The 9,788-nt window shown below is 37.4% G+C and overlaps 1 pseudogene across 1 annotated transcript; it reads left to right on the top strand.

Moving 5' to 3' along the window:
* The first annotated feature begins 1,229 nt into the window (after positions 1-1,229).
* On the top strand, positions 1,230-2,480 carry LOC104655783 (annotated as a pseudogene). Its single transcript, XR_004052753.1, has one exon. The product of XR_004052753.1 is annotated as a protein SDA1 homolog pseudogene (transcript).
* The last annotated feature ends 7,308 nt before the right edge of the window (positions 2,481-9,788 follow it).

Raw genomic sequence — 9,788 nt, 5'->3', positions numbered from 1 at the left:
TCAGTCCCTCAAGTAGCTGGGATTACCAGTGCCCACCCCCATATCCGGCTAATATTTGTATTTTTAATAGAGACCAGGTTTCACCATGTTGGCCAAGCTAGTCTTGAACTACTGGCCTCAAGTGATCTACCTGTGTTGGCCTCTCAAAGTGCAGGGATTACAAGTGTGAACAACCACACCCAGCCTGAACAGTAAAATTAAATGTTTTCACATTTTGTAAAAATAAAATAAAGCCTATAAATCAAATGACTTTATATATTATTTATTTTCTTGTAAATTCAAGCATTTGAAGGCGTTACTAACTATATCCCCCAAAAGTATGTTCTTTATCAGGGAAGGGTATAAGTTTGAAGAACTTGTAGCTGCAGCTGGCAGGGTTTGGGGGCTGCTGGCCGACTGAGTTTTATTAAAACTGCTGGCCATGAAACCAGTCTGCAGCCAAAACGTCCAGCAGAAACAACAAGCTGCCCAGCAACCTGCCACAGTTACAGAATCTGATCAAGTGAGACCGACCGGCCTACATCGAGGAGTTTGTACAGCAGTAAAATCACTACAAATCCAATATGGAGATTTCCAAATTGCAACCAAATAAACCCAGCAAAGAACTAGCAGAGCTGGTGGTGTTTATGGCAAAGAACATCCTAAATGTGTGCATCTTAATTATGGAGAGAAAGAGGGAAACTTCAGAAGAGCCTTTGCTTTGTGACAGATTAGCCACTGCTACCTAGAGTATTTAAGTAATTTTCCTCAAGAGGTGAGAGATCTTCTCTCCTGCAATCATACTATGTTGGATCCAGATCTTTGAATGACATTTTGCAAAGCTTTGATCTTGCTGAGAAATAAGAATCTCATCAATCCATCAAGACTGCTAGAACTCTTCTTTGAACTTCTACGTTGCCATGATAAGCTTCTGTGAAAGATTTTATACACACATATTATCACGGATATCAAGAATATAAACGCAAAACACAAGAACAATAAAGTGAATGCAGTATTGCAAAATTTCATGTACATTATGTTAAGACATAGCAATGCAACCACAGCCAAGATGTCTTTAAATGTAATGACTGAACTCTACAGAAGGAGCATCTGGAATGGTGCCAAAACTGTCAATGTTATCACAACTGCACATTTCTCTAAGGTCACCAAGATATTAGTTGCCGCGTTGACATTCTGTCTTGGGAAAGAAGAAGATGAAAAGCAGGACTGTGACTCCAAATCTGAGAAACAAAAAAAAGAAGAAAAAAGCAGAGGTGTTTAACTTTTCAGCCATTCACTTGATTCATGCATAATCCCCACAATTTTGCAGAAAAACTACTAAAGCAGCTTGAGTGCTGTAAGGAGAGGTTTGAAGTGAAGATGATGCTCATAAACCTCATCTCCAGATTGGTGGGAATTCATGAGCTCTTCCTCTTCAATTTCTATCCCTTTTCGCAAAGGTTTCTGCAGCCTCACCAAAGAGAAGTAACAAAGATCCTCTGTTTGATGCACAAGCATCTCATCACCTAGTACCCCCAGAGATTATTCAATCATTGCTTATGACTGTGGCAAACAATTTTGTTACCGACAAGAACTCTGGAGAAGTCATGACAGTAGGAATCAATGCTGTAAAAGAGATAACACCTTGATGTCCTCTGGTCGTGACTGAAGAACTCCTCCAAGACCTGGTTCATTATAAAACACACAAGGATAAGAATGTAATGATGTCTGCTAGAACTTTGATTCAGCTCTTCTGAACACTGAATGCTCAGATGCTGCAGAAGAAATTTCGGGGTAAGCCTACAGAAGCCTCCGTAGAAGCAAGAGTACAAGAATATGGAGAATTAGATGCTAAAGTTTACATTCCAGGAGCAGAAGTTCTGGAAGTTGAGAAAGAAGAGAATGCTGAAAATTATGAAGATGAATGGGAAAATACCAGTCTCCGTGAGGAGGAGGATGCTGATGGTGAATGGATTGATGTGCAACACTCTTCCGATGAAGAACAGCAAGAGATCTCCAAGAAGCTGAACAGCATGTCCATGGAGGAGCGGAAAGCCAAAGCTGCAGCCATCAGCACCAGCTGAGTTTTAACTCAGGAAGACTTCCAGAAAATCCTCATGGCCCAAATGAGAAAAGAACTTGATGCTGCCCCCGGGAAATCCCAGAAGAGGAAATACGTTGAAAGAGACAGTGATGAAGAGCCCAGGGGTGAATTACTTTCTCCTCGGGACATTGAACGCCTTCATTAAAAGTCAAAGTCTGACAAAGAGACAAGACTAGCAACTGCAATGGCTGGAAAGACAGACCGAAAAGAATTTGTGAGGAAGAAAACCAAAATGAATCAATTTTCCAGTTCAACAAATAAAGAGAAGGAAAAACAGAAGAACTTTATGATGATGTGGTATAGCCAGAATGTCCGGTCAAAAAATAAGCATTCCTTCCAAGAAAAACAGTTGGTGCTAGGAGATGCACTTTTGAAAAAGAGAAAAAGAATGAATTAACTTCCCAGCAAGTTTTCCACTCCAGGAAGAACGCTAAGTTTGTGTTATTACTCTGAAAATCGGTAAATTAAGCATATTTGCTTACATTAAAAAGTCCAGAAGCACTGTATTGTGAAAACTGCTGAAAATGTGGCAGCAATTTGGTGTTTTTATTTTGGAGACAGCTAATGGTGGGAATGTTAATGTAAATAGTGGTGGTAGTACAAAATCATTTCATTTATCATTCATGCAAAAAAAAGTATTGAGTGCCTATTGTCACTGTAGATATAAAACGAATGAGCTGTAACCCCTTCACTCAAGGCATTGACAGCTTAGCTGTGGGGGTGGACACACATATGTGTATTTATAGCACAGTATAGATAGTTCGCTAGTAGAGGTAGCTCCATATTTCTATGAGGTTACTCAGGCCTTTTGGACTAACTCTGTGGGGATAGAAGTTATATATTCTTATAAAACAAAACAAAACAAAACAGGATAATGTTACAAGAGTAAGAGGTTCTTACCTGTACATAGGCTTGCCTGCTGAAAACAGGCCCTTGCTGTACAGATTTTAGGTACATGATTTAGCTCTTTTAGTCAATCCAAAAGATTTAAGTGATCCCGTCTTTTTTTTTTTGAATGCCATGTGAAGGCTTTTTGGTTAAGACCTCACTTTTAAAACTGCCTTAAGTATAAATAGTACCTTTGGAATGTATTTAGTTCATCATTTGAGCTGCCTTCATTTTGGTTTCCTCAGCCTTCCTTCAGTCTGTAATATTTTCAGCCCACTGTTTACCTTGTCTCAATAAAAGGTTTCTAATCCCAAATAGGAAATAAATAAATAAATAAAAAAGAAAAAAGAAAGAAAAACTTGTGAAAGAATTTAGCCAGTTTGCTTTAAGCAGACGGTAAGGGAAGGGTCTCTGGAGAACCTCCCACTGGCTTCACAAATACTTACATGAGGTGTTTTGTGCAGATAAGGGAACTTGCAAAGGGGGATTGCCTAAACACATCCACAGTGGAAAATTCCATTCCTTAACATATGCACAGTAAGGGATATAAATTAATATGGAGTGGCTCAGACTAAGGGTCCACAGGCACACTGGAAGGATGGGGTGGAGCCACCAGAAATTCGTGCCTTACACCCTTGTATTCAACTATGAAAGGGGCAACTGGCAACCTGCTTTCAAGACCCTTCTCTTTGCTGTGAGCTTTCCTTTCGCTTAATAAATTCTACCCCCCTCACTCTCTGTTATCTGCGTGCCTGATTCTTCCTGACCATGAGACAGTAACCCGGACTTAGCTGAGTTAAGGAGCAAAAATCCTGCATCACTTGGAAAATCACAAAAGAAAATAAAAGAAGTTCTAACTAGCCCTCTTGTTATTCAAATTGTACTGGCAGTCCTAGCCAATGCAATGAGGTCCAAAAAGAAAGGAAGAGACTAGCTAGGTGTGGCAGCTCATGCCTGTAATCCCTGTACTTTGTGAGGCCAAGGTAGGAGGACTGCTTGAACCCAGGAGTTTAAGGCTACAGTGAACCACAATTGCAACACTGCACTACACTCAAGGTGATGGGGCAAGACCCTATCTCTAAAAAACAGATTCCATTTACAATAATAAAAAACTTATAAAATATCCGGGAATACACTCAACAAAAGAAACATGCAAAATATATAATGAAATAAACAAAAAAACTACAAAAATATTAAATAAATTTACTTGAATTAAAATTCAAGTAAAGAAGAGAGACACTCTTTTTCAGGATGAAAAGTCTACATGTTATATAGGTATCAATTATACAAATAATGCAATTCCAATTAAAATCTTAAAGGATTTTCATGAAACTTGTCAAACTGACTCTAAAATTTATCTGAATCCCTAACCTAGAACAGTGCCCAGCACATAGTAGGAGTGTGGTAAACATGCTGATTGAATGAATTAGTGAATAAACAGCTTCAATACCATCATGTTAGTCCATTTGTGTTGCTATAAAGGAATACCTGAGGTGGGGTAATTTATAAAGACAAAAGAGGGCCAGGCGCGGTGGCTCATCTGTAATCCCAGCACTTTGGGAGGCCAAGGTGGGCAGATCATCTGAGGTCAGGAGGTCGAGACCAGCCTGACCTATATGGTGAAACCCCATCTCTACTAAAAATACAAAACTAGCTGGGCTTGGTGGCACATGCCTGTAACCCAAGCTACTCAGGAGGCTGAGACAGGAGAATTGCTTGAACCTGGGAGGTGGAAGTTGCAGTGAGCTGAGATCACACCATTGCACTCCAGCTTGGGCAATAAGAGAAAAACTCCATCTCAAAAAAAAAAAAAAAAAAAAAAAAAAAAAAAAAAAAAAAAAAAAGGAAAAGAAAAGAAAAGAAAAGAAAAAGAGAAAAAGGGTTTAGGTTGGGCACGGTGGCTCATGCCTGTAATCCCAGCACTTTGGGAGGCCGAGGTGAGCAGATGACGAGGCTGAGAGATCCAGACCATCCTGGCCAACATGGTGAAACCCCATCTCTACGAAAAAAATACAAAAATTAGCTGGGCTTGGTGGTACACGCCTGTAGTCCCACCTACTTGGGAGACTGAGGCAGGAGAATTGCTTGAACCCGAGAGTCAAAGGTTGCAGTGAGCCGAGATCGCGCCACTGCACTCCAGCCTGGCGACAGAGCAAGACTCCTTAAAAAAAAAAAAAAAAGAAAGAAAGAAAGAAAAGAAAAAAGGTTTATCTGGTTCACAGTTCTGTACAAGGAGCATGGCACCAGCATCTGCTCCTGGTGAGGGACTCAGGCTGCTTCTACTCATGGCAGAAGGCAAAGGGAAGGTGGCCTGTGCAGGAATCACATGGTGAGAGTAGAGGCAAACAGGGGGTGTCTGGCTCTTTTTAACAAGTTGCTCTTGCAGGAACTCACAGAGCAAGAACTCACTCATTACTTAGAAGACAGCACCAAGCCATTCATGAGGGATGCACCCCCATGTGACCCAAGACCTCCCACTAGCTCCACCTCCAATATTGGGGGTCAAATTTCAACACAAGATTTGGAGGGTCAAATATCCAAACTATAGCAACTTAGATAAAACTGACTCACATATTTATATTTCTAGGCCAGATTTATCTTCTGAACTCCAGATCAGTAGATCTGTTTAGTAATCTCTTCACTTGATTAGTAAGAAACCAATTCAGACTCATTGTGTTCAGAACAAAACCACTGTCCCTCTTGCAAACCCTGCACTCCTCCAGTCGTCAAATTGAGTAAGATTAAAAACAGAGTTAACTCTAATCATCCAATTGGCCGTTTGTTTGTTGTTGTTGTTTTGGGACAGGGTCTTGCTCTGTCCCAGGCTGCAGTGCAGGGGTGCCATCTTGGGTTGCTGCAACTTCCGGCTTCCAGTCAAGTGGTCCTCCAGGCTCCCAAGTAGCTGAGACCACAGGCTCACCCACTAGGCCACCACACCTAGCTAGATTTTGTATTTTTAGTAGAGATGGGGTCTCGCCATGTTGCCCAGTCTGGTCTCGAACTCCTGCACTCAAGCCATCTGCCCACCTCAGTCTCTCAAAGTGCTGGGATTATAGGCAAGAGCTACTGCACCTTGCCAATTGTCCATTTGTGATTATTGAAGTCATCACAACTACTCCTAGATGCATCTGCTAAGTGTTTCTTGAATCTGTGTCTCTCATCTATACTGACACCACCATGTGCCATAATTCCTTCACTATTCTAATGAATAACTTCCTAACCAATCTCTCCTCCTCAAACTCACTATTTCCCTGCTACTGCCCTCCTGCCTCAACTTAAAACAATATCAGAATTGCAGGCTAGACATAGTGGTTCACACCTGTAATCTTCCTTGGGAAGCTGAGGCAGGAGGATCACTTGAGCTCAGGAGTTCAAGACCAGCCTGGACGACATAGAGAGACCCCATCTCTCAAAAAAAAAAATTTTTTTTTAAAAGAATTTCCATTGCTTTTAGATAAATTCCAAACTTCATCATCACAAGTTTGGCCTGGCCTGGTTGCAACCTGTATCTTCAGAGAAATCTTCCACAGTATTTGTCCTTACTCTCTACTCTAAGCTTTGGCCACAGTGACCTTCTTCCAATTCTTCACGTATATTTCTTCCTACAACAGCACCTTTGTATATGCTGTTCTTTCCGTCCGGAATAATCTCATTTTTCTCGTTTTAATTAATTCTAACAACCCTTGATATCTCATTTAAAGATCTCTCTTATTCCTATTATATCTTCTTAAAAAACAGATGATCAGTCCAGGCATGGTGGTACATGCCTGTAATCCCAGCACTTTGATAGGTCAAAGTGGGCAGATCACTTGAGGCTGGGAGTTTGAGACCAGCCTGGGCAATATGGCAAGATCCAGCCTTTACTAAAAATAAAAAAATTAACCATGTGTGGTGGCACACACTTGTGATCCCAGCCACTCAGAGGCTGAGGCATGAGAATCACTTGAACCCAGGAGGTGGAGGTTGCAGTGAGCTGAGATCGCACCACTGCATTCTAGCCTGGGTGGCAGAGTAAGACTGTCTCAAAAAAAAAAAAAAAAAAGAAAGAAAGACAAAAAAGAAGCAAAACAAAATAACAGACTGATTATCTCTTAATAGTTTGGTTTTAAGTGTACCTTTATATGGTGATTTTTAGACATTAAGCTCAATCAGAACAGGAACTATGTGTTTTCATACTTACTATGGTATCCCTAGCTATGGCGCTAGGAGCTCAACAAATGAATGGAAGAACTGAAACTGATCGGGAAAAATATATGCACAATGACTTGATATGGTAACCAATATAGGTCTTCATAGAATGAATGAGGAGAAAGTTTGTTTTTTTTTTTTTTGAGACAGGGTCACACTCTGTAGGCCAGGCTAGAGTGCAGTGGTGCAATCTTGGCTCACTGAAAACTCTGTGAATGAGGAGAAACTTAATCTGGTTCTAAGAAAGTAAGAATCATAGGACCGAAAAAACCTGCAAATGTACCATATTTAATTTCATATTTTAAAAGTATTTCCAAAGCACAATCCTAGTGTTTACATCAGAGCATTCATTACAATGAAAATAAAACCAGAAAGCGTTCAAATATGAGAAGACAGATTCATCTATGAGGATTATCAGGAATTAATTTATAGTAGAAAATGACAAAGCTATTTCTTACAATGCTCAATAAAGAGCAAAAAAGATATTTAAACAAGAACTTGAAATTATTTGTGTTTTAAACCCTTGGTTTCATATGCTATAAATATTAAGATAAAATTTTTCATTATACTTTATCATTAAGTAAAAATCTAATTTAATAAAAGTTCATATATAGTAAGTGCTTAAGTAAAATAAATAAGAATGGTTGATAATTTCTCTTGAGAAATTGATAGGAATTTCTGTTTCAGTTTTTAAAAGTTCTTTAATTTTGATAAGTAACCTAAGAATATCTAAGTTATTATATAATTTTAAAATAGATTGAAATTTACTTCATATGTATTCATTTCTTGCAGCCAAAAATTATAAATAAGAGTAAAAGCTTGCAAAATAATAATTTTGATAATATTTGAAGCACCAGCCATTGGGAAAAAATTTTAATTAATAGGTTGTTGATAAAAACCCAATCCAGTTCTCTTAAATCCAGGGAATATTAAATTCCTTTGTAATAAAATAGTCTACTTGAAACTCATAGATATGTCCAGTGTGCTGATAAAAAGTAAAACTTAGCACATCGATCTATTTTTCTAGTAGACCAAGACTGTTGGGAGATTTAATAAATATGCCCCTGGTGTGTAGTCCCTAATGCAACCTAAGAGAATTATAACTGTATGCCCAGTTAAGTTACTAAGCCTGTAAGAGGACTTCAAAATTAAGCAAATAGTTAAATACCCTTGTAACAATTCAACTCAACTTATAAATTTGTAGTTTTGCCTTATCTCAGTTAAATTTTTAAGACATTCTTACTCGTTTTTTTTTTTTTTTTGAAATTGCTAAAATAATGTGTGATTGTCAGTGTGTTGGAATTTACTGAAGATTTTGCCTACCTCCCATTTGTTGAGTGTGCATTATGTACCTGGCTCTGTAGGAGGGACTTTAATTCATTTCATTGGTTCTTAAGAACAACCACATAAGGTTAAAAAGCTCACCAAAGTTAGAGTTTACTTAAGTATTTAAACCTGGGTCTTTCTGTCTTCAAAATACCAGAATTCTCTACAGCTATGCCACATTTCCTTTCAGCTCTGTAAACTGCATAGGCTCACTTATTTTTTCAAATCTGTAAAAGTCTGTAAAACTTGTCTGATGTCTGTAAAACATCATCAACTTTAAATATGATTTTTTTAATGGGGAAAAAGAAAAACCAAATAATGTATACTTTGATTTTTCAGACACACTCCAATTTTAGAAAAGTTAAATGTGAAAAAGAAAACAAGCTCATGGATCTCAAAAGTATCTGTGATTTATTATCTCCACTAGCAGTAAGCAATATTCATGGTCTTCCAAAAATATAGAAATATAGTATTGGGCATTTAGTAATTGAAAATTATTCTATTTAAAATAGCAGCATAACAATGAGATACTTAAACATTAACGTAAAAGGTTTAAAACCTATACTGAAAACTTTAAAATCGTAATAAAGACAACGAAATATGATTTGAATAAATGAAATGACTACCACATTCTTAAGTGGAAAAACTTAATAACCCAAGAATGTCAATTTTTCTGCAAATTAATATATAAACCTAAATTGAATTCCAATGCAATTCATTTTATAATTACATGAAATGATCTATACATTTATATGAAAGAATAAAGCTCAAAAATAGCCAAGGGGTATATTAAAGAGAAAAATAGGGAAGTAGGGCATTCCTTTACCAGATACTAAAAATTTTAAGACATCGTTATAATCAATAGGTGTGGTATTGCTTTAAGAAAAGACAAATAAATTAGTTGAAGGGAAAAGACAGTTTAGAAATAAATTTCCACATAAATGAGAATGTAATATATGACAAAGGTGGTATTTCAACTTGTTGGGAAAAGAAATTTTAAAAATAATTGATGTTGGCACAACTGGTTCTCCATCTAGAAGAAAATTAAATTGAACCTATACCTCATATCATATGTATATATATAATTACAGATAGATTAAATAAATATATATATTTATATATGTAAATTGATATAAATATAAATATATATATAATTACAGATAGATTAAAACTTAAATGTACAAGGCAAAATGCTTAGGAGAATATTTAGAAGACCTAAGGGTTTTTAATTAAGAAAAGAAATCCAGACTAGAAAACATAGACATACTTGATTCAAGAAAAATTAAAGCCTTTTAATTGGTAA

The sequence above is a fragment of the Rhinopithecus roxellana genome, chromosome 13 (assembly GCF_007565055.1).
Source record: "Rhinopithecus roxellana isolate Shanxi Qingling chromosome 13, ASM756505v1, whole genome shotgun sequence".
Taxonomy (NCBI): domain Eukaryota; kingdom Metazoa; phylum Chordata; class Mammalia; order Primates; family Cercopithecidae; genus Rhinopithecus; species Rhinopithecus roxellana.
This window is presented reverse-complemented; position numbering and strand designations above follow the sequence as displayed.